Source organism: Xylocopa sonorina, chromosome 3, assembly GCF_050948175.1.
Source record: "Xylocopa sonorina isolate GNS202 chromosome 3, iyXylSono1_principal, whole genome shotgun sequence".
NCBI classification, from domain to species: domain Eukaryota; kingdom Metazoa; phylum Arthropoda; class Insecta; order Hymenoptera; family Apidae; genus Xylocopa; species Xylocopa sonorina.
The window spans coordinates 3,354,600-3,376,060 of NC_135195.1; the positions used below are offsets into that span (position 1 = coordinate 3,354,600).

The 21,461-nt window shown below is 47.1% G+C and overlaps 1 protein-coding gene across 2 annotated transcripts in view; it reads left to right on the forward strand.

The window, feature by feature from the left end:
* Nucleotides 1-21,461, forward strand: part of Sema2a (Semaphorin 2a) — a 436,386-nt gene that overhangs the window by 93,773 nt on the left and 321,152 nt on the right. For both annotated transcript variants that reach the window (XM_076893250.1, XM_076893249.1), the window contains exon 2: nucleotides 13,952-14,177. The gene's annotated coding sequence lies outside the window, so the exon portion shown is untranslated. The remainder of the gene's footprint in view (nucleotides 1-13,951; nucleotides 14,178-21,461) is intronic.

Genomic DNA, 21,461 nt, shown 5'->3' on the forward strand with positions numbered 1-21,461 from the left:
TAAAATTGCCACACGGTGAAATTTCGTAAGTTAAGGGTGCAACAATAAATTATCCTGCGCGATGATAATAATGAGACGGATTGGATCGTACGAGCTCTTGCAGAGTGTACATTCACTGACGTTGTTAGCCGGTAATTTGTCGTACGAGAGGATGGCGTAGACGATACAGCGTAATTAAAATGTCTGACCCCTCTGTTGGTGAATTAACTCGAGGCTCGTTCGGAGTCGCGATATTTTGTTTGCTCTCGAAACAAGATTAATAGCATTTTATCAACGCACAGTCGTAATATTTGCAGCGCGATCGCAAACAGTGGATGGTAATCAAATCTTGTCGCGACTGTAACGCGTTCGCAAGGTTTTCGCGTGCACCCTCTACGGCGCGGCTTCGTTAGGTTAGCGCGGGCCAATGTACCTCCGCTACGTTTCGTCGCATTAGCTCCACGGGTAACAACGAAATACGAGTTATTTACTTAATCGCTGTAACGTTTCTCCGGTCCCGTTATATTTCATAATTAAAGTAATGTAATTAATATCACGGGCAGGAAATTTCCCGTGCGCCGCTGTTGATTCGCCGCGGCGCGCGACGGATCTACCCCCGCGAGTTGCGCGAGCGCGAAATCTCGTTCGTTACCCCGTCACGGCGTTTCTTCGTTTCGCGGCTGGGTAATCCTATCGTTCATCGCGTCCCATTAGAATTTATCGCGCCGAATCAACGCGAGCACGGCCCAGAATCGTTCCGAGCGCCTCGAGAAACACTGTTTCACCCCCGCGCAACACCCCCTCGCCACGAATTAATCTTTCGCCGCAGCCAGGCCATTCTCGCCAGCTAGCCGACTTCATCGTGGCGTTTCGTACCGCGCCGCGAACACACCCGGGCCACGGGCCGCATTATTACGGCAAAAAGGATTTAAAACCCCCGCGTAATGCGCCTCTCGATAAATCACGGCTTATTGAACGTGGCCGCGGCCTCAGTTTTGAAGCCCCGACACAACGGGGGTGAGTGCCACGGTGTTGTTCGTTCACCGTGATACGTCATAAGTCACAGCTGGTAGCACGTTGCGACGACATCATCCCGCACCGTCCACCCCTTCTGTCAGCCACCCCTCTGGTCCCGTTCTCTCTCTCTCTCTCTCTCTCTCTTTCTCTGCCTTGCTCGAGTTTGGCTAGCCTAGACGTAATAGTGCCATTAACCGTTTCTGTATCTTAGCAACCCCGTCGGCTCCCTCCTTAGTGGCTCCGTTTATTGCTCCGTATGATTGATACTCTAAAATATGGCGTGTGTCCGCCAGTAGGGAGGCCGACGTCGAGGCCTCGCAGACGTTTCAAGATCTATCGTCAACGCCGTGTTGCGTCCCGGGAACATCGGTGGGTACAAACAGATATTGGCCAATTTACAGATGTAACAGGGATCAACTGCGACGGCATTTGGACCTTGCAGCGCGTTCTCTTTGGCTGCTCGAAGGAACAATATTTGCTTTGCTACTTGTTACTAATTGCGAAGCCGGTGACATGCTTTCCCGACGAATTCGGATCGAAATGACCAACACGCTCGCGATGGATTAACACACTCGCGCCGCGTATTTGCGCGCGTCTGTATGCACGCGACGCTCAGATTCCACCTGCGGGGCCAATATGTCACATGTGCGTTGGTCGAGATTGCGTTTCAATTTTCAGTGATACATACTCGTCAAGTACTTTCGCTTCGGTCCAGCACGAACAGTGACGAACAACACGTGTCGTTACGATGTGGTGTTTTATGAACCCCACGAAAGAAATTGGCAAAGAACGATTAACGTCGATTCGCGTGACAGAGGGTTTATATATATATCGTGGATACGAAGATCAAAGATTCGACCGGATCCGGAAAGGACCTAATTGTATTTGGATTGCGACGACTAGGGACCGCCAATGGTTGTCGATATTGTTTATGACCTTGTCAACGGCATGTGCCAGCTGGCTTTGAAGGGCTTACAATAGGAAATTGGACGACGCGTACTTTTTATCTCGTCTCGCGTGTTATTCTTTTCATCGTTCGCGCTTTTGTCTGATTTTCAGAAGTCGGAAAGACAAAACGATCGACTCGTCGCTATAATACAGCGTGCACTGTTTGGCGTCACTCAACGATACCCCATTTGTCGTCACCTTTATTTCTAAAGGGTTAAAAAATTGCAGGTAGATAAGTTTATGGTAACGAAAGTTGTAATTTTTCCACGGACAATTGGTAAATTGATATTTATCAACACCGTGACGATTGTCGCGTAAAAGATAAAAGCGATATCGGTGATAGGAGCCGGCGAATAATGCTGTCAACGTTGATGGACAGCCGCAGTTACGCGCCGACCAGATAACGCGCAAGCAAGTTTGCCCAAGGGCCGTGTTTGTTTAGCGTATTGTCCGAGCAAATAAATGTTCTACGCCCACCAACGCGGTGGATCGCGAGCTCTTGCCCGGTTTTTATAGATGCGCCGGTAATATTTCACTTTTCATTCATAAATCGTAGCCGTTACCGAGTCGCGTCGCCGTTTACCTTGCCACTACTTTCGCCGCTCTTACAAAGCTCGTAACGGTGGTCATTAAAAGTCACGCCGGGGGTGCGAGCAGACGGAGCGCAGGGGTCGTAAGGACCGAAGGGTTAAGCCCGTATGGTGGCTGTTCGGGAAATCGTGCCGCGGGTTAACAGCCCTCCTTTTCCACGCGCGAGCATATTACGCGCCACCTTGAAATCCCTGCAACCATCGATCAAACTCTAATTCCCATACATGTCGCCGTTTTTCGAGCCTGTTGAACTTCGATAGAGGCGTGTAATGCGATCCCTGTGAGCGTATCTGCCTTTACGTCCGTCCGTTTCGAGCAGATTCAGATCGGATTAAATCGCGCGAAGGAACGAACTTTTTCGAAGAACTAACAAATGTGATATTTCATTAAATCCTGATTGATTAATTGTAAAGCTTGGAGTATCTCATGTGAATTAATGTTGCTTCTCTTTTGTATGTTTTCTGCTTATATCGGTTATGAATTTCGTATAACTCTTTGCTAATCATTTCGAGAAATTGCATTCGTACGTTGCATGGTCAGAAATGTTTGCTCGAGGCAACAACGGCGCGCACGTATCAACTCGATTACTATTAAAGGCTATTAAGTAAGCATAAAGCATTCCACTGAGGATTATCATTTCTACGTAATGAAATTTTCCGCCTAGATCTATCCTACGTTCACAGACATCGTTTTCCACGTGTCATTGGGTTATTGGGACGATATTGTACGTAAAGCATTTCGTTTATGATGCGGTTCTATACGTATAACTTGAATGCAACATCAAACGTTCCCTGCTCGGATCGATAGTTCAATAATACGACGAGCCACGTTATTTCAGTACGTTCGACGAATATTACAATGTCCGCGTGTTGCGATCCTGATTTTCGTCGTAAACAGTTTCAGCTATCAATACGTCCCCTCGGGGTTTTGTTTTACACAATCTAGGCCAGTTTTAACGAAATTAATGGTTCGGGGAACAAAGCAAGGATTAAGCAAAAGCGATGCACGGAATTTAATTAAATTTTTTTTTCAAATACTTTACCCTCTCTCTCGTTTGTCGCGTGGCTGTTTATACGAACATGCAAAACGCGATAACAACAGTGTTTCGCGATATTTATTTCACGTTCGAGAAATTGAACGAAATATTTTCGGAAGAATGAAAATTTGAGTCGGATAAAAGTGTACAGAAAATTCTCTGATTTCGTTCCCAGGAAAATCGCTATTGTTTTACTGTTACCACGGATACAGTTCCCGTTTATATTGTTCGAGATAGAGAAACGAACCGTGTGTGTATTCTGCGGTGAACAAGACTCCTGGTTTATTCGCGGTTAGTCGATAATTTAAAAGCAGTGACCAGTTCTTTTTCACTTTTCCATCGCGACCAATCGACGTCTAAACAATATCCCTGCGTCTTCCACGCCAGTCTTCTCGTTCGTCCGCGATAGAAGAACGATCTAGAAATATTGTATATTTTTTCGTCAGACGCGGATGTAATTCCCCGTACAAATGGAGGTTGTTCCGGGCGAACTCTCGGGTCACGTCGACGACCTAACTGTCCTGACACCACCCAGCCTTTTATACGAAGGGTTACCACGCGAAAGTTCAGCCGGCAGGAGGGGAGAATCCATAAGCCGCCCTCCTGGTCCTCATCCTTCCCGTCGTCTTTCAACCCTCCCCAGTCTCTCGCCATGGACGCAACTCACCATAGACTTCGCCGCGTTCGATCCTCCTCCGCTTCCACCGTGGTTGCAGGTTGTTCACGTGTCGGACCTACGCCCAATCTCTTATCGCATCCGCTTTTTTCATTTCCTTTTTATGTCCGCCTCGAAGCAGATATTCGCGGATCCTTTCATCTTGTCGCGTGTCATTTGATTACTTGCTCGTCCCGTGGTCCACTCCCTTCCGAAGGGGAGAGAGGCATCTTGTACCCGTGCTCCTTTGTGAATTCGCGTCGCGGTGATTGCGGGAGTTAATGGCGGGGGAAACAGATTCGTTGTTAACTTTTTGCTGTTAACGATTATAACGGGCATCAAGATTATTCTTGGTAACTGTAATGAACGTCTACTGCAAGGGGTGGTTTGCGAGCATTTAGTTAAAATACGAATTCATGAGAGACGACAAATTTCGTTCTAATCGAATCGATTATTTTAAGGTTCCAATCTACGTACGTAGAAGCATAGCACTTCAAGTGATTCGATGTTTTAATCTATTTTTGTCGAGCAAGGCAATTTTAGCGTACATCGTGCTCTCGTTCTCGTTCGTCTCGGCACCAAAAGGTTAATTCGAAGCATTTCGAGAGAAGCAAACTGAATTCTTTGGGAAGATCGATGTTTTTAGAAAGGAATTAGCCCGTGAAAGGAAAAGGAGGTATCCTTAAATGGGAAAGTGAAGTTCCACGGAAATGCACTCTGTAAACTATGAATCCAATTTTAGTCGGTTGCTTCTTATCGGTGCCGAACCGGCGAAACTCCCAGCCACGGGCTTCCCCCCAGTAAACTTTCGCCGTCTGCCGTCACTCGGGGCCAGAATCATTAAATTAACAAATCCGCTTGCCACACGCCGGACAATTTCTTTTATCGAATCGGGAAAAGTTGCAGCGTCGAGTAATCCACTCGAGAACGAGGGGACTAGCCGGATGGAAGATGGGGTACGGGTGGGTTACGAATTAAGAGACGTTTCAAAGTTATGATTCCTGGTCTGAGGCGCGGAGAATGGGGTTTACTCTCGTGGCAGCTTGAAAATGAAAGTTTCATGAAGAAGGATTCGTTCAGTTGGCGAACCGATCGGCGAAGAATTCGCAGGAATTCTTAACAACTTAAACGATGGAATCCCAATGGAAAAATAATTATTAATCGCACTTGAACTATTCTAAACAGCTGTAAAAACCTACTCGCGTGAAACGGATGCTTGTGCACGTTTTAGTTTATTCTCGTTGACACGAACGAGTCGCTGCTGGCTCGAGACACTTGAGATTCCGTAACGGAAATTTAATCAATTTTAATAGAAGTTTGCGAGCGCGTCGGGACAATCGTGTGTTCTTACTACTGTTCGCTCGTTGACAACTTTCCACGTTTCAAACGAAACGTTCGTTCGAGCTTCTGATCTCGTTCGTTGAACGTTCTCCTCGCATTTTCGCGTAGCGTAAACTCTTCGAGTACGCTCGCTCGGTTGCGTTAGTTCTTAAATATTGAATTAGTTCGCCACGCGAACAACTGGCGAGCCCTCGTACCTCAAATCGTTGTCGTTCTCCTGTAATTTTCGCCACGTTAGACAGTGACGTATAGACTGGTGTGTGTTCAAAGCGGTATTTACAGTATTCCCCTGTCGAGCGTTTCAACTAAACGGATTAGTTCTACTAAAGAGAGTCGAACAGGCGATTCTGAATACACGATCGTTGGCTAAAAGCGTAGCCGGAGTTTACACTTGTTGACAGACCTGTACAGGGTTTGATATCGATCTATAATCCCTGATACGTGTTCGATTAGAGCACACGTGACTTTAGTTGCCCGAATAATGTGCGTAACCCCACGGGGGATCTGTCTCGTGGCTGCATAAAAAGAATAATTAATACAGCGTTCCCTGGTTTCATTAAAAGCTTCGCGGAAGCTTTTATTCTCTTTTGTGACGCGCGACGGCTTAATAACCGCTTTTTTTTTTTTTTTAGAGGAAACGACAAGTTGCAAAGCCGCTCTGTTCTTTCTCGATGCGATGCGAATAAATTAAAATGGATCAATTTTTAACCGATGGCTCGAAACACTTCGCGATAATATGCTGCTGTCGGTTTCTGAACGTACGCCTGGATATTTCGGCTAATTAAGCTCGATAACAAGCTTCCCCGACACGCGTCTCATTTTCCCCATTAACGACGATTTTCGGGGAGTTTCCACGCAAAATAAGATCACGTTCCCGTCATAAATCTTTGTCTCGCTCGACACAGAGAGTCCCTTTATTGCCACTAGAAAAATCTTTCCTCGTTGACTCTTCTGCCGGGAGCCACGCGGAGTTTCTTCATAAAATGCTCATTGTGCCCAAGAGATATTTTCTCCATGAAAACGACATTGGACGTTATTTCCTCGAAACGTCGCGGACGTATCGGAACGGTACACGATATCGCAGACGGGTATCGCGTAATATCCAGAAAAATACGAAAAATTTCTCTTCGAAATAGATTCTACGATCTACCGTTCGCAAAGCGTACGTCTCTCTTTAATACCGCGCAATCTCGAACAACGAAGCCAGCCGGCAGCGGACTTTCGCGTTACCACGCGTTGAATCGTATTCTACGTTTCCACGTAGAATTACCTTCTTCTTCCCCGACTGCGCCGCTACCAGTTACACCCCAGTATATATATCCCGGGAGCAAACAGTTGCAGAGAGATTTTCGCTTCTGCGCGAAAATGCAAGCGGTTAGTAAGCCCGACGAGTTACAGCTCCATCAAGTTCCTCTCTCCTTAACTCACCCCCAACCCTCTCAGCCTCTCTTTCTCAAGTAATTACCGCTGTTTGTAAATCCGATTGTACAAATATCACGCTGCGATTATAACTTACTCGGCGATTCTAATCAGCAAAGTCGTAGACGCTTCGTAATCAGAGCATTAGCTTTCTCGTTCGCGTAGACGAGGACGCTCGCGGAGCGAGGCGCGGAGGAGCATCGAGAGCACGTAACGAGCTCACCCCCGTGACGGTTTAAGACGGTACGCCGAGAGCCAAGAAAGTTAGTTATTTACTCGTGAGAAGCTCTGACAGCTCGTTTACGTACGCAACGGTATTTCATTTCCTAGACGCTTCCGGATAGGTACTTGTGCTCGCGCAAACACATTAAGCCGCCCTCGACTGCCGTCCGCCTTCGCCACGCCGGCACTCCGCAACCCCCACCGGGGCTGCCGCTTCATTTTATGATCTTCTTCTGCCTCTCGCCCTTCGATCTTCACCCACGCCTTGCCACGAGTCGATGCGTTCCGGGACCGCAAACACGCTAACTTTTGTACGGCTTAATGATTCATTTCACCAGCTACGAGAGCGAGAACCAGTTTGCTTATTTCATACCGCGCGTTTATTGCTTTTGCAGCGCGAAAGAATATCGCGTGAAGATTCGAACGTGGTGTTTCTTGCAATTAGTACTTGCAATTAATCTTCGCGCCATTGGCGAGTAATTTGAACGCGTTAAAGGTTAAGAGCAATTTCACGTCTCGCGGCAAAACTGTCCAGCACGCGGGAAAGATTTGCCCCTGCGAGGGGTGAAAATTCGTGGTACGCAGTGGCTTCCGCCCAACGAACAATTGTCCAAGATTCCGGTCACGAGTCACCGGAACTGAAAGCCGTTAAGTCGGAACTAATTGAACCGTTGTTACGAGGCAGCCAGGAGGCGAGCGCAAGGGTGCTGTAGCTTGGGTATTATAGAGATACTCTGACAGAGAACCACCAAATCCCCGGTGATAGATCCTTGCGTACAATGCCGTTCAAGGACGGAATCATTAATACGTCGAGCTTTTCCGATTGATCGACAGGTTGACATGGGATGAGAAACTTTTGGCTCGAGCGACGAGCTAGTCGCAGGCTCGGTTATTTCCTCTTTTATTTCTGCGTTCCAAACAGGTAGTTTGCGTAGACGGTAAGAAAGGTCTTCGAAACAGTTTTGCGAGAGGTCCTGAGTTTGTAAAGTGGTCTGAATTCGAACGGAGAAGATTCTCCGGGAACAACTCGAGGAAATGGAAAATAGCGGGATGACATTACACAGCGATCCATAGAGCGAACGTTAGTACCACGAGAACAAATACTGGAGGGAATAGAGACGCGAGAGCTGACGTTCGAGATTCCAGGTTTGCGTAAGTCGAAATTGAAGACATCGGGGTCGCGCGAGTCGATATCGGTGTGCTCAGGGTCAGGAGAAGCTATACCGACAATATCAGAATCATAAGAGCCAATATCGACACTCCGGGCTCTCTCGACAGTTAAAATCGGGGACACCACGGAACCAACGAAGTAGACATCGGGGTCACCGAAATTGTGGGAACTGTAATCGGATACAAGCTGATACCACGAACCTCGGAAGTTTGGCGGACAGTTTCGAAATCTTAGGAATTGGTTTAAACCGACGAATCTCGAATGGCAACAGCGCTTCGAATAATTCGCTCGAGTTCTGAAAAATGTCACGGCGATCGTGGAGAAATGTATGGTACAGCAAATATCGAATAATGGCGAAGTTCAAGAATCTTAGGCGAGTTAGTAACGATTACTTCTTAGCAAAAAAATTTATTCGTATCGAGAACCACACTCATTTTGAATATCGGTTCACCTCATATTTTGGAATCCGTTGGTAATGAAATTAGTAAGACCGCAGACCCCAATCTTCAAACACAATATATCGTTATACTCAAGAGGAGGATGATTCCGTGCAGTTCTTTGAGGTCATATTTACCCTTGGTGCGTCCCGTTCTTTCCCTCTCTTTGTGTTGAATCAAGCAACTCATTACTTTACATTGTGGGACCCGCCGACAATGGCAGCCTTTTCTCCTCTCCTGCACCGCTCATAAAGCGGTAGAGAGAGAGCGGGTAGGTCCGCTGCGAGAAGAAACCGATGAATGGGCATTCGCAGTACTTATACGACCTCCACTCGATCTTCGAATTCGCATTCGTGCACTCCCGTGCATATTTCCCTTTACAGGGTTGGCTTTTCCCCCGTCTCGCATTCTGTCGATTTCACGGAGCAATTATTATTTGCGTCCGCCGGGTCTCGATTGGGGCCCCGTGTTCGTCGCGAGACGAGCATTACAAGAGTGATCGACGCTCTCGATGAAAGGTTAGTTGGAGAGCAATTAATCCGCACAATGAACGTCAAAACGTACGATTGTCCGATGCTCTTCCTTCTTCGTTTCTTAAAAAGATACCCATTTTTTCGTGGAATTTTTTCACCATTCCAAAAGTGCTACTGTGGTGTTAGAATTGAAATGAAATTTCTGAACGCATTCGTAACGCATTCTGGCTGTCAGCGCGAATTCGAAACTATTCAAAAATTCCCCGCCTTCGGAGTTTTCTACAAACGATATTGTCAAGACTTCAGAGAAAGTTCGGACTCTCGACAAAATAATCTCGTGGACGGACTAGACTTCATTCAATCGGAGGTACGTTTTGGCAGTGGAATTCGCAGACCGGAAAAGCGGGAAAAAGTGCCGCGGCGGTCGGCTGCGCGCGACGATAAGAGGACGAGTTGGGGAGCGACAGTTTTGTTTCGTTAGGGTCGAAAGAAAAATTTCACCGTGAAATCCTGGACATCCAGCGTGTTGCTTGGTTGCCAGTCTCTGCTCTTTCTCTTTCTCTCACTTTTTCTGCCCGTTCGAGACGTGCCTCACTCTTAAAGCATCTTTTGTGCAACTTATTTATTGCATCCCTCGATACCATATTGCTGTGGAGCAACTAAAAAAATCCCGAAATGAATTTGTAAAATAACTAAATATTTTCCAGCCAGACGGCGTAAGACCTCTGCAGTGGGGTACCCACGTAGCAATCCAGACGTAATATCGTTATTAAGGGGGTGGCGTATTACTTTCGAAGACCGCGAGAGAAACGAGCGGTCGCGACGGAGCGAGGGACCCAGGTAGAAGGTGAAATGAAAATAAAACACGGGACAAACGAGACCCCTTCGTTTTTTTTAACGAGCAGCAGTCGACAACAACGCGGCGCCTCGACTCGTAGACAAAAGAATTCAGAAGCTTCCTGTTTCGTAGCCTCCGCGTGGCGGTTGCTCACCGCTCACGGCGCGTGGAAGGTGTGAACGCCGGGTACTTTCGTGAATGCACTCGGCTGATTCGAGCGAAGCGCAGCCAGAGTCTCGACGCGTTAGCAACAGGAAGAACGAGGGCTCCTCCCTGGTCTCGAAATTTCAGAAGCAGACGGAATAAGGGAGAGTAACGTTCCCATTGTCGGACGAGTTTATTATTCGAATAATGGCACGTCGTGCACGGTGGTAGGCGCGATTCCTTTTTCTTTTCATTTTCTATTGAAGCCTCGGATAAGAACCGAGAGCGCACTCGCGAGCACTCGTTGGCGTTTCTTGCCCGTTCGCGTGACCGGCGGAAAAGTCGCGAGCGTGGAAACAACGGTGAATCGAGTCGAGTACCAGTTTCCGCGCACTCTGTCGCTGGTTATACGAGCACTGAAAAATTTCATTCGAGCTGTGAAAATGTCTGGTCTCGCGTATGGAGTGGCAACCGCGTAAACCGCCGGGTGTTGACGTATTCAAGCTGAAAATTATACGGTCTAGTGATAACGCGGTAACGCAAACGTTCTCGCCCGCTCCACCAGTTGATCAAACGATGCTACGTCAATAATCGTCTGGGTAGAGTTCTTCCGATACCTGAATGGTACGAGAGCACCGTAATTACAACCAACAGCGGCGACAGCGGGTGTAGCTCGCGTCATTAAGTCAGAAATCGTCTGCTCATATAATTTACACAGACGATGTTGTAGTTACGGCTCGGCGGGTAGCAACGCGCAACCACCCCTCGTCGGCCTCGCAGGCTGGCGCGCGGCGCAGAAAATTGTTTTCCGCGCTACTGTGCCGGGAAGCACGCGTCGCGAGTAGGAAGCGAGGGCGAGACATCGTCGTGGCTCTCTTAAAAAAGAAGTCAGACACACGCGAGAAGAGCGAGAGAGTGTTCATAAGCGGAACCGTGACAGAGCAAGGGGGTGGCGAACGCGCGACGGGGTAGGATGCGTCGCGGCGGGGAGGGTGGAAAAAAGACACTGTATATTCCCCTGTCGGCGACGCATACGGCGCTGGCACAAACGCAGACACGCGTGTGTCGAAAAGAAAGGGCGTTGTCGGCCGTCTAGCGCGGCGTCTCGTCCCATTGTCCATGCACGCGGATGGGTTGGCTCTTTACTGAAATGCAAGCCGAGTTTTTTTCGAGGGGTAGAAGCACGAGCGCGGGACTCCGAGCGGTGGTCAGACGAGGAGGGGATCATCCTCGACAGCCAAACGAGAAAGAGAGAGGGACGAGATGACTGAGGGGTGGCCAGGCCGCATCGCGACCCCCGACGCGACTCTTCGATTCGAGACAGGCGAGAGAACAGGCGGGGGTGCGTAGGTATTTTCTACCCCGTCGGGGACCGCCGCCAGTCCCGCGACGTTCTCTCCTTCCGATTGTTACCTACACCGGTTGCTTGCACTGTTTTAACGTTATTCGAGACAGCTCCCTTTTGTCTACCGATACGTTGCGCCTTCGGCGGAATGCCGGACGAGGGTACGCGTTGAGAGCGAGAGAGAGAGTACGAGAGGGGTAGTAGACGTCGGCAAAGACAAGAGGGCGGAACGCTGTTATTAATTCCACACGTTCCTTTCCTCTCTTTCCTTTTTCACTCCCACTTTTCCCTCTTCGTTCTTTTTTTCGTCGCTTCCCGCCGCTTCTTCCTCCTTCGACGTCGAGCGTCTGCGTCGCGAAGGAACGACGCGCAACGGCGCTGTGATCGTCCTCGCGGCGCGATCGTGAATTTTTCATTAAATTAACGCGGCCTGTCGATTCCTTTGGCAGACAGCCTTCGGACGTTGATTGTCGACGCCCGGGCGAGCTGGGCGTCGGCTGGTCCGGATAAAACAAAAAAAAAAAGAGTTAGTTCTTCGACGAACGGGGCGGCGCGCGCGAGAGAGCGCGCACCGTGTGCCGTTTAAGTATTCATTATTTTCGAGCGTTTCAGACGGGCGCGTGTACGCTCGCACGTACGGTTTTAAATGGGGTTGCGCGGACGGGCAGACAGCGCGAGTCAACGGTTCCCGTGTTCTACCGTGGTCGTGGCTGATTGTGTGGGAAACTTCTCGAGAGGGAAGAGGCGTGAGACGTGCCCTTATTTTGAGAGGCTGAGAAAATCGTCTGGATTTCGTCTGGTAATCGGGACGATAAATCCTCGAGTCTCGCGCTTGCGTTGCTATTCCAACGATCTAGGGAATAATCTCCGCGTGGGTGTGCGATCCGGCGGAATTTTAAGCGCGCAAAAAGACGAATAAATCGTTTAATTTAATCGGAGGAGGGGATTTCGCTACATGAAATTAAGTCGCACTTTGTCCATCCCCTGTGGAAAGTTATAAAATTACCCGCCCGTCCCGCTCGTGACATAATTAGATTTCGCAGTATTATTCCTGTTTTCATCTACGTACCGCTAATTAACAGTTTCCCAACGGGCACGGCCGGACGCTCGCGAATATTTTTACATTCCGCGTTTTCGTTTGCGGGAATAGTCGAATAAACGTCCGTTATAAATTACCGTTAATTATAAATCGTTGTACACGCGCGCGCGGAAACAGACGCGGGCATGAATTATTAATAACTCCACCTAGGGGATCTATAAAATATTCAAAACAATACGCTTCGTACATTATCGCCCTCCGTCAATTATTATAATTCTTATAATCCACGCGAGTGCTCCGTTCGATCGCGTTCAAGTCGAAAGCCTATTCCTTTCTCAACCAGATATATTACAAGTAATACCAATTCAATTTCGTTCGCAATATTATCCATCATTTACAACCCTTTTAAGGATACAGCTGTGTTCTGACCGCGCGCGACGATCTTCCACGATGGAAACCCTTGCGAGGCTAGAATCGGTTCACTGGAGGGCACGCGAACTCGTGAAAAAAAAAAGGCAATGAACAGTGTCAAAGCCCAGTCACCCTTCTTCCCATCACCGACGGTAATACACGTGGCTACCTCTCGCGTCTCCAACCCCCTGGCCACGAACGCTCTACTTGTCCTCTCCATTTTGGTCCTCCCTCGTCCCGTACGTTTTATTCGCCACCCCCTCGGCTCCGTTCACCGACACTCCGCTCCACCGCCGGACATGGTAGTTCTGTCGATTTAAGATTGTCGAAGTTATAAAGCTTCTCAAGCATTCCCCCGGGTTCTCCCAACTCTCAGTCGAACTTGCTCGGTCCTCGTTCGTCCTCGCCTTGTTCCCTCCGTCCGACGCACCCTTCGACGCGATTGCTCGCAACACGTCGAACGAGTCATTTTTCATGTTTCGCGGCACGGATTTCTGTCGACGTTTATAAGTAGTTGCCTCGAGGGTGAGAGAGTTTTACGTTTGTTACGCCTTTTGAAATAGTGGCGAGTAAGGGTTGACTAGAGTCTGTAGCTGTCCACGAAGCTTGGATTCGTATCGCTGTCTTTGTTCGTAATTGCTACGCGAAAGATGTTTCGAAGAGAGAATTCGGGAACTTTTACATTCGTTTTTAAGCTCGAACGTGTTTCGCGTCTCGGACGCAGAAGTTTCCGAGCCCTTGAACTTCACGGGTGGCTCGAACCTTCCTTGTTCGAAGTTCAAGATTTTTAACCCTCTATTTTTTCAAATGGTTACTATCGTTAGTACCTCGCGTGGTAATCGCTTGCAACCAGATTCTGTTCAATGTGTAACGCCTCTTTTACAGAAATGGTAACTGCGGACGAAGCTCGACGGTCGGAAGTGAGGAAGATGCAAGTTGGTTCGTGTGAAAGTGTTCTGTGACAGCAATTACCGTGACATGAAGTGAAGGGGCGGCCCGTTTAAAGACTGCGAAATCCTGGCAAGCCTCCGCGAAGAAGCGAGACTTCACCCTGGAAACTTGTCCGCGAGTTAGACCGTCGACGCAGGTAGCGAAAAGTGCAACTATAACGGTGAGTAAGGCTTTAAGTTCCATCGGAGTTCGCTTAATGATTCTCATCAGCGAAAAATACCCGGAGACTATTAAACAAATTAGTAACTCTAGTTAATATTCCGTTATGGGGGAGGAAAATGTTAGTTCGCAACAAAGGGGTGGATCTTAACGGTTGCGAAAGGGTAACGAGCCTGGACTTCCGATCGGTCGTGGCAATCGATTAATCAGTTGAACGAGAGCTACGCGTTGCGTTTCCATTCGGTATGTAGCGGAAAAGGTGTAGACAGTTGTACACGGATACCTCATAACGATATTCATAGCGAACCGTCGCAAACTTATCGGTCAAGTTAATATATAAACATGAGCGTACGTGCGGAGGCAACCCTCCACATAAAGTTAGCTCGATACGTACTCGAGTTAACTGCCACGCAAGATTAACTGGATGCGTCACAGCGAATGTTTCCAACGCAACGTTCCCACCGATACTGTCTCCCGGAATTTCCGTTCCACTCATCGATGAGCGATTTTTCAATCCGTCGTGCGTTTCGATCAATCGCGAGGACGGTCTCTCTCGTTCACCCCCTGTTCCCAGCTGAACCAATATCGACGTTTTTGGCAATTGATTCCCGCGCGAGCACATTGGAAAGCTTTTAATATCGGCGACCATGAATAATTTCTAAACAACACGCGTATTCCGCTGCTCATGGTAAACATTCATCGGTCCGGTATTTGTGTATAGCCTGGCGTATTTATCGACGCGTTGCACGCGCGTACCGACACGCGGCGTCGAGTCTGGGCGATGCAACGGATCAGCTTGCAACTTGCACCCGCTGGATCCAATGGATGCCTTTGCTAGGAGGAACTTATCTTGCTTTGATATCGTCTAATTTCGTTAACGCGGCTACTTCTTTCAATCCCCGTTCGAGCTCTGGAGCGGGGAAAAAATCGCGCGGCGTTTTTAAGACGCTGGAGAAGTTTGTTCATTAGGCGTCCCGCTGAAACCCGTTAATTATATTAAGCGAAACTTGTCCGTATTTTCCCGACGTCCTCTTTCCCGCTCGCGAACGCTTTGCAACTTCGTTAAAACGAGGCGCAAGGTCCGCAAGAAGTCTTATTCTACACGGTGCACCGCTGTTGAACTTCCGCCCCCCGCAGAATGTATATCTTTGGCCCGAGTTTGCCCGGCCAGTTTGTTCCGAGGGCTTGCATTTTTTAAATTGTTTCGATTCCCCGGTGAATTCGTAGTACCCGCCGTAGTATCAAGCCTAAAGGAGAGTCTCGGTTAATCCGGTTAACTCTTTCATGAGCAACGGGACTCGAGGATTTAAATTGCTGAGTTAGAACGTTAATAATATCAAGCGAATACCAGTTTTATCGTTTCAAACGTACGTTTCAGTCTCTTAGAGATTCCAGAAAATAACAAGAAAGCAATAACTTTATATTTTTATATTCTCAGACTCCTCCTCTCTGTCTCACGAATAAATTCCGATTCGACAAACGTCAAATGTCCTATCTCGCATCGATATATCCATACACAAAAGTACTACATACAATTTTCAAAATCTACTACGTCAAAAATGGATTTAATGGATGTTTCTTGTACGCCCACATTCTCTGCTCAATATGCAACGCTTTAGTAACTGTATATCATTTGTATCAAGTCCCTCTGGTTCCTGGTGCACTGTTTTTCCTACACGTTACAACAATCAGGGTGTCAACCAACAGTTCTTCGACCATCTCTAGACGAAGGGGTCCTCAAAAACGAGGTATTCTATACGACGAATAACGACACGAAATAAACACAAATATCTCGCGGCACTTACGCGATGTACCAGCAGTGTGCAGGGGTGATTTTTTCGCGCATTGCCGCGCAGATGGCAGCGGTGGACACGCGCGCGCGCGCGCTCGCGAACCGCCTGCGGAATGCATATAAAACGTCAAATGCACTCGGCACTCGGTCCATCAAAATGCAAATATCTTTTATCCGCGTCGGTAATATATGCGTCCGTGGAGAATCAGTATTCAGACCGAGCAGGACCGATCCGCCCCTACGGTATCGAAGCAGCTCTGTGTGCACCAGCGTGGATACACACGCCGCGGGGTTATCGTGGGGCAAAAGTAACCCCTCCGAAACCGACCGCGAGCCACCCTCTTGGCCAAATCTTTATTTTACGACCGATCCACCGGATCGATGGCCTCCACTCGATGACAGAGCCCAGGCTCGCTGAGATTTCCTCGACGGAGCCGTGACCAATTTTAATTGATACCACCTACTCGATCGGACCCTAAAGTCTAGGGCGAGTTACGTCTCGGACTGGCTCCTTTGATGCGTCACCACAGATCGGCTATAAATCGTCGATGAGACGCTCGACGAGGGCTTTTGCGTTTCGTTTTCATTTACATTTCCTCTTTGTCTCATTGGGATGCCAGTATGGCGAGGCATATGTTAACCTTTTGCGCTCGAACTCTGCGAGAGGCGACAGTTTCTGTTTATGCTGATTTTCGTTATCTTCGGTTGATAGAAGTGTAGTATTGGTTAGTGAATTGGTCCCTCAGGTTGTTTACGTTTTTGGTTGGAAAGTGACATTGTGACGTGAATTCTTCTACGACTGTAGTCTTGACTAACGCACATCAAGCGTTAGTATAGTTTCGATGGTCGTAACAAGCACGCGTATCGCGAAGTTTTGCACCACTCGTTTTAGAGTTTTAAAGCTAGTTTAATTTTTAATTTATTGGAAACTTATCTATCTATGGCGAAATTGGTGGTAGAGCAAGTGTAAACAGTGATGTAGTACCGAGTGTGAAAAATAGAAGAATTAGAGGAATAGATAGTGAATCAGGAAGTAGTAACGATGACCCACAAGATCCTGCCAATTCAGAATGACTTGGTAAGTGTTTTACAAAATATCACATCAAACACAACTACAGAATTTTAACTCAGATAATTATGTTTTCCAAAATTTAAACACAGATAATATCATCTCGAATTGAAGCGCTACCCGATTGAAAAGTCGTCGAGCGCAAGAGGTTAATACGCCGCTATGGAACCATCTTTAAGGGAAGGAATTTTATTTCTGTTCCAATTGTAGGTAATTGTGCTATTTTGGCTTCAAGTTTGTTTCATTTGCCTAGTCAATTTCAATATAGCAAGCTCGGAAGTATTCAATAGTAAATTGATGGAGTTCAGATAAATGTGACTCGAGCTGCAAATTTTAACATGTTCGTTTGATGATGTCGTGGATGTGCAACTCGATTAGCCATTTATAATTGAAATAATTTCTCTGGCTCTGGCAGTGAATGTAATTAACCCAATTTTGCTTTCTGTTTGCGAAATCACTATCCAGCAATTGACGTGGAAAAATAGAATCGCCGTTCGGACGGTTTCAATTATAGTTGTCGGGGTGAAATTGAATAAGTTTGCCCCGGCAAGTTTCTAAAAGTGTCTCGATCCGAGAATTCAAGAGGAAGCCGAGCAGCTGGTCGCAAAATTGGCGATAGAATGTTCCAAAAAGCTAAAACCGAGCGGTGTGTTTCTAACTTCCACTTTATCCTTTCACGATCCCCATGAAATTTCATTTCCGTTTCCGCTTGCGAAATAGTTGATGCGTCCCTTCATCGCGCGATACACGCCGCGCTATTACTTCCACCGTTCCGGCAATTTTGATATTTTCAAATTGATGAATATTAAAGGCTGCGGTTTTAACCAACCCTCGCGATACGGTCGATGGAAACTATTTTGCCCCGTCGGAAAGTATCGGGTCCTCTGGCCACCGGTGATGAAACCACCCCCTCGTCCCTCTCCGTATTTTTCTCACGAAACGATCTCGATATCCGCTTTTAGCCAAATTTCGCGTTTATTGAAATCGATTAGGTTTACATCCCGCCGATAGGGCCCGGTGGTGGTACATTTATTCTATTTTACGCGGCCACTCGACGATGATCGATACACGAACGGAACGTAGACAAAGTGGACACACTTCTGACCCATCGGAGCATATCAATCACTCATGTAAACTCGATAACACAAATCCTGCTAAATCGAATGAAATCCTTTATTTGGCCCCGCTCCGTCGATAGTTGAATGCAAAAGCCGAACGTCCCTGAAAAATAGCCGGATCGAATATTCCTGTGTACCTTTTAATATTCTTCTCGATGCAACGATCATTCGGAGGGAATTATTTTCGAAATCGCATTTTTATTTCGTAACGTGTAATTGATAACAATAATTAGATGAAAGAGAAAAGAAATGGCGTGTAATTATTACGAAAACTGTCTGAGGTTTTTAAACATTTTCACCGTTTTAATACCTTTCAGAAATACGTAGAAACTGCTTGCAGCAGTTTCGCTCGAGTGTTTCGCCACGGCCGTATATCTATCGGTTTTTAGGTCGAACAACACGGCGTTTTTATACGGATTAAAAAGGGTTGCGCCAGTGAAAGGGGCGGTTTTCTAGGTATGCTCGTCGAAATATCTTTCCTTGTTGTTTCGCGCGCAATTTTTCCGCACTGTTTGCTGACACAGTTTTCACCGAGTATAAGCCTGTAGCACCGCTTTTCATCACAATAAACACACGGACGCTGTTTCACTCGGCACAGTACTAAGATTTCCTTTCGTGTACCTTTGCGAATTCCACTTCTTCGATATGAATTCTATAGAAAATATATACACGATCGACAGCAACGTTTCTCATTAACGATGTTTAATTCCATATTATCATTTCGTACATTTATACGTCTCGTAAATCTTTTTTTCACACAGCGTACATTCTTATCTCTTCGAGTCGACTAAATTCCTTATCGAGCTCGATAAATCGTTGACCGCTCCGATAATTTCCCTCGTTATCTGAAAAAAGGGAATTCGATTATATTAAATCCAGCGAAATAGACCTCTCGAAGGATGTTGAAGAGTGCTCGACACCCCAATAGCGAGAGGCTGAGACCCTTTTCCCGCGGAGACCTCTCGAACGATCGAAGGTCCCTTACGAACGGTTCGGACAGTTTAGAAGAAACGGACGATTTTATCGCGAGGTAAATTGAATCGAGCCGCTCGATGACGGGATCGAGAGGGCACCGTGGAAAGTGAACAAGGGAGGAGGAAGAACGGCACCAAGGTTGGAGCGCATCGACGCAGCATTACGCATTCCTTGTTACCGGTTGTAGTCGCGTGCATTTGCATACAAAAGGGCCCCCCTTTATGAGTTCGCAGTATTACTGTTACTTATTGTTAGCGTTTCCCAATTTACCGTGGAGACGCTTCCTTTCTGAGCGCGGAGAAAGAAGGAAATATGGATGGTACCTTTTCTTGCCGTGCTCGAGAGCTGCGGAGGTGTATTCTATCCTTTCTTCAGGCAGGATTTGCGTTCAGAATAAATTACGCTGTTTAACCTTCTATAAGTCTGCGCGACTCGAATCTTTTCCAACTCCTGCCTCCGTGTATCACGTTTTACTATCGCGTCGTTGCCTTTGATGCCAAAAAAGCGAATTATAGTAAGTATCTTCTCTTCGTTCTTAGATCCAGTTGAAAAATTGTAGATCTGTACCATTTATCATGCTGTAAATACGATCCAAGGTTTGATTTATTAGCTCGTAATTTCGGGTTGTCTACATTTGGATTGGAAACGTGCACAGTTGCAATGTTTCGTAATTAAATTCGTTTCATCATAAATCGAGATCGCAAACAGATTTACCATCGATCAATTTGGAAATACTCGCGAGTACTCGCGTTCGTTTGTTCCTTCCGTGTAAAATCTCTATCAGATAATGTTCATTAATCAATTACCACGCGACTTACATAATTCTGCTTCGTTATAAACCATCTACGTAGATGCAACAACCAGTAATCGATACTTATCGTTTGTTATACGTCTACGAGAGACTTGGTGTTTGGAGTAACGAGTACAGAAAACGTTTATACGCGTTACATAGAGAAACCTTCGTTCATCTTCTAGATCCAATTCCGTTTCGACGTTCAACGACCTGTTTTAGCATTTTCATTAAGAACAGAGACGTATCGCCCCTGCTAAGCCTCTTCAGACGTAATTCAGATGATTTTTAAACCCGCGAGATACTAGAAGGAGGTTAAGATTTCCCGTTTTGTTCGTCGAGCTGGTAACCTTATTTACTAGCCGCTTTTAAAGAGCAGCAGCCTCCGCGAAACGCGCGTCAGATAGGAGGAAGGGAAAAGGGGTTGAAGAAGAAAGGGCGGTTTCGCCGTGAGGATCAAGTAATTTTTTATGTATGCTTCGTTATAGCTGTGCTATCGCTGGTATCCTCGCTGGCTGTGCTAACAATCCCGGTTTTCCCAGGAAATATATATGTACAACCGATGTGTTTACCGAGAAGAAAGATTGTACACGAGGCGAAAGTTGCGAAACGCGGCTTCGACAATTTTTAGAAAGCAATTCGCGATCGCAGGACCGCAAAAATATCCCGATTATTCGACAGAGAACGTTCGTAACTTCCTCTGTACTTCGCCTCGAAGCAATTCGTGCTTGGGACGCGAGTTCAGATCAGAGTTCGAAACTGTGACTTTGCCAACGTGTCGCAGCTTATACGTAGAACGCTATAATTATAAGGAACGTGCACAGATGATACATTTTACACTCTGTACAAGGGGATGTTCCAGTAAATTGAACGAACGTTCAATTTTCGAATGCAACGAAGCGCGTGGAACTTTTTCCATCCGTCGTCCCTCTGAACGATTCAATTTCACGCGTCGACTTGGCGAACAATGGCGGGTTCGCCATTAATTAGATAAGATCACAGTGGACACGTCCGCGGAAATATTATTGTAATTAGTGACGGGCGATCGGCGCGGGTAGAACTCCCGACGAATAATAATTTCAGTAACGATTTCAATTTAGATACGTGGCCACGGAAAATTGCGGCCGCGCGTTCACCCTTCGATTTACGATGAAATCGGCCCGGTGAAAACAATCGTTCCGAAGGCACTCGCGGGCGAAAGTATTTTTCACGTTGCCGCCACGAATTTCCCAGCGAAACGGCCCGATTCCGTTCGATTGAACGGTCTCGAACGAGCGCGCTATTTAACCGTATGCCAGCAGAAAGCCTAAATGAGATTCCCAGCCGCATTTCCCAGCCGCTGGGAAAACTGCACGCGCCCGTTTCCCCCGGCTTTAGATATCTCGCATATATTCTTTTTCCCGTTGCGCGCTCTCTGTTTCTCACTCTCTCACTCTCTTTCCCTCTCTCGCTCTCACTCTTTCACCCTGTTCCCTCTTTACATCTCCTTTTTGCTCTCGCGTTGCTCCGTTTTCTACGTTTCTTCCAGCTCCACCTCTGTT